Source organism: Herpailurus yagouaroundi, unplaced genomic scaffold, assembly GCF_014898765.1.
Source record: "Herpailurus yagouaroundi ecotype Mexico unplaced genomic scaffold, PumYag 195, whole genome shotgun sequence".
Taxonomy (NCBI): domain Eukaryota; kingdom Metazoa; phylum Chordata; class Mammalia; order Carnivora; family Felidae; genus Herpailurus; species Herpailurus yagouaroundi.
This window is the reverse complement of record NW_024412426.1, coordinates 14,476,444-14,480,443: the sequence shown is the minus strand read 5'-3', so window position 1 is coordinate 14,480,443 and position 4,000 is coordinate 14,476,444.

Here is a 4,000-nt window from a genome sequence, read left to right as displayed (position 1 = left end):
CAATTCCTTGGCAGAGAGGCTGAGTGGGTGCTGTGTGCGGTTTATAATGCTGTCCCTGGGACTTGCAAGTTTTGTTCAGATGGCATTGCCACATGTGCCACGAGGGGGGTGAAGTGGGCATTCCCAGTGCTGGGAGCAAGGGGTGTGAGCTACTAGGAGCAGCTGTGGAGAGCCAGTGGCTAAATGAGAGAAAGGAGTTTGCCCAGCCGGGAAAGAAATGCAGAAGCGGCAGGTCGGCAGAGAGCCCCATGCAAAGAACAATCCTGCCTGGAGACGGAGGCAGCGGCGGCAGAGTTCCTGCCCCTGCCCCTGGCAGGGACACCTATGCTCCTTCACTCAATAATCCTTTCATCTCCCTCTCCCTGGCTCCCAGCACCTTGGAACAGCGAGAGCTCTCCTCCAGCTCCCTTCAAGTTTCTTGATGTAGAAATAACTTAATTAGTTTCAGTAGGATCGATCCATCATTGTGGGTGTATTCTCTTAAAAGGAGAGACAGCGAGCGAGCATGTGTGTTCTGCTGGAGCTGGTGTATACAGTCACCGTAAGACAATCCTCCCCTTATACCTTCGAATTGCTGGACTGTTATTTGAGTCCTGGGGCTTGGCAAATTGGCAAGCACCTGGAAATTCTGAAACAGGTAAAGGAAAACACAATGATGAGGAGGCCAAGAAAGAGATCTCTGATTTCTCATGCCTACAGGACCTGTTCTAAAACTTCTCTTTCAAGTGTTGAGTGTTCACCATGGGCCAGGCACAGTATTAGCACTAAGGAAGATACAGATGTGAATAGAACACTGTCCTTGACCATGAAGGGTTTACAAGCCAGCGGAAGGAGTCAGACATATCCCCAAAGAGATCACTGCAAACCATACTGCAAAGGAGGTAGAAAGTTCTGAGTCTTCGAGGCCCAGGAGTACATGCACAGCTGCAGAGGTCAGGAAAGGCTTCATGAGCAAATGGTATTTGGGAGATACACAACAGTTTCACAAGTAGAGAGGGGGATGGGGCAAGGTGGGAGTCCCAGAGGAAGAATCTGTATGATCACAACCAGGGGTGCAGAAAAGGGGATGTCCTCAGAGCAAGTGAATCATTTAGGGTAGAAGGTAAGACATTAGCAGAAAATGGGCCCAGTAAGGTGGACTGGGCCTGGAAATGCCAAGCAGAGGAGTTGCTATTGAATTCTGCAGGCCGTGGACAAGCCACTGGGGGATGCTGCACTGTGCTACTAAAGACTCCTCCACTGAGGACATATGGGCACTGTCCCTGGCTAGAGGGGACGGCCAAATTTGTTCTCTGATTTAACCTCGATGCACTTCAACACGTCAATGCAGAGAAAGTACTCTCCGGGAGGCTCTCCACAGATGGAAAGAAAGATGAAATAAAGTCAGTCTGTGTCTTTAAGGGCCTTGCAGTTTGGGGACAGGGAAGAGAGAGGCAAAGGGGGAGATTAGACAGGGATGCCTAGAACGACATCACATGAGTTCTGAAAGAAGCATCACAGAAGCTTTGGCAAAGGACTCAGACCTTCCTATGGGGGTTCTGCCTGACTTTCCGTTCTATTTCTCGATACTAGACTATCAGCTTCTCAAGCATGAGAACCAGGCTTTCTTTGGCCTTTGCATGAGCTGGGTCTAGCTCAGCACGTGGTACTTGGTAGACATTCACCGAAGGACGGACGGAAGTCTCCCACCGTGTATCATTGGCTGAGGACGTCTGTCGTTGAGTGCACACGGCAGTACCTAACTTTGGTTCATATCGTCCGTCTCTTCTCCCACCCATATTTTGCTCACTTTAATCCTCCTTCGCTGGCAATACCGGCCCACACTATCTTCCTGGACCCTGATTCTTTCAGTGATCACAGACTCTGTGCTGCATAATTTAAGTCCTCCGTATCTCTTGCAGCTGCTTCCTGTGTGCTAGTCATGTAAACTCTTTGAAGGCAGAATCCCCTTCTTAAATGACTGCATCCCCCACAGTACCTAGAATATATTGACTGTTGATTGGGTGGGAAGCAAGGCGCACTGCAGGAAGAAGAGGGCAGATACTAACATCGTGCTGTATCAGGACTGTGCTGGTGCTGTGCATACAGTCACAAAGAGCCTGAATAATGTGGTCTAGCGAGGGGAAGATGGGGCGGCCGGGGGGGGGGGGGACAATTTTGCTGTCTGAAAGTATGAAGGCCCTGAACCCCTGGCTTCTCATCTCTGAAAACAGAATTAGAGAAAGCGTGTCTGTCCTGCAGCATACGGGGTGGATGGAAGGATCTGATGGATGTGAAATTAAACACTGGAGTGGATTGCCTAGAGAGGCCATGAACCCCACCCCCCTTGTGAATGTCCTTAATGACAGAAGGGATCAGCATGAAACTGAAGCTACAGGATGTGCTCTCCTGAGCAGTGACGGACAATCTACCCTCACTATCTTTGTCAGAGTTCTAGGCACGAAAGGAAAGTCCTTTGGGGTAAAGTATCTTAGAGGAACTGTTGCTTTGCCCTTTTGTTTAATGGTCTCCTGATGTAGTAAACAAAGTTCAAGATTAGCCAATTGCAGGCAGATGGATGTCAGAGAAATTAAGTAGACCCCTCTATCTATCCAGCTCATTTTCCTAAGAATGATGTATCCCGTGGTCAGAAAAACGACCCCAAGCCCTTTCGACTACATCCAGTAAAAAGCTGACACAACTCCTTCTGTATTTGACAGTGTGTTCCTTCTTGCAGTGATTGTTTTCTGCCTCCCTCACTAGATTGTCTGGGGTTGGTGTCCGGCATCATTATTTCTTCAGGCTCTCCTGATGGCAAGTGCTCAGTAAATACACGAATAATCATTACCATTGTACAATAATGTGAAAGCACTTTCCCCACACTTTTACTAATTTGGTCCTCACAACAATCTTGTGAAATAAGGTACCTTGATTAACTCCCATTTTCCAGATAAGGACATTTTCTAGATATTGGCACGCCCAATGTCACACAGTCAGTAAGTTCTTTCTTTCCACTGCATCCTACTGCTTGAATGAACTATACAGCCTGAACAAAGCATCGGCTCAGTCTTTCCCCATCTCACACATCTTATCCCGCAAATCAACGTGCCTTATATACACAACGTGCCTTGGACATACACTAAGTCCAAGCTCAGTCTATGCTGAATAAATGAAATGGTGCATTATACAACAGATGATCTGCACGCAATCCATGGAAAAGAAGCAACTTAAGGGGAGGGAGAGTCTTTCATGCAAACCATTTACAGGCAGTCTACTGGGTGTCGGGTATTGGAAAACAGGACGCCACTGTTCTGCCCTCATGGCGCCTGCAGTCCACTGCAGGAGATAGACGTTAAACAAATAGTACCACAGTAAACTAAGCACAGTTTTGCTAAATGCTACTAAATGTAGCAGGGGGAGTTGCTCTGGTCCCAAGGAAGAGCAACTGGCGCTCGATGTAGGAAGGTTGGCCTCTTTTGGGCGAGGGGGATACACTTAAGATAGAAGCATCAGTCGAGGCAAATCAAATGGGCAAAAGGCGTAGGGAAATTGCTTCTCATAAGTAGAAGTGGACCTAAAGGACCCCAACTCTCCAGTCCCACTGCCTGGCCTCCTACCTGCTTGTGAAAATCAGGAAAGAAAAAAGAGAAGGCAAGAGAGAAGTTCGAGGTCAGTTTCTGCAAGTGGGGCGGGCGGTAGGGAGGCGGAGGACAGAGGGGAGGCGGCGCCGAGGGAGTTAAGCGGGGCCGACCCGGGAAGGGAAGGGTTAAGGGGGGCCGTCCGGAGGGAGCCCGGTAGGCCCGCCCACTGGAGGGCGGGGGCGGGGCCTCTCAGAGTGAGCCCTTGGATTGGTCGCGGGGAAGGCGTTACGCTAGGACGGTACCAACAGTCGGGGGCCGCGGAGGCGGGGGGGGGGGGGGGGGGGGGGGGCGGGCGGGGGGCGGGGAGCGCGGCGTGGGGCTGCCCCGCCCGGGGGGCGGCGGGGGTGGCCGGGCCGCACCGCACCGCGCGGGCGGCCATG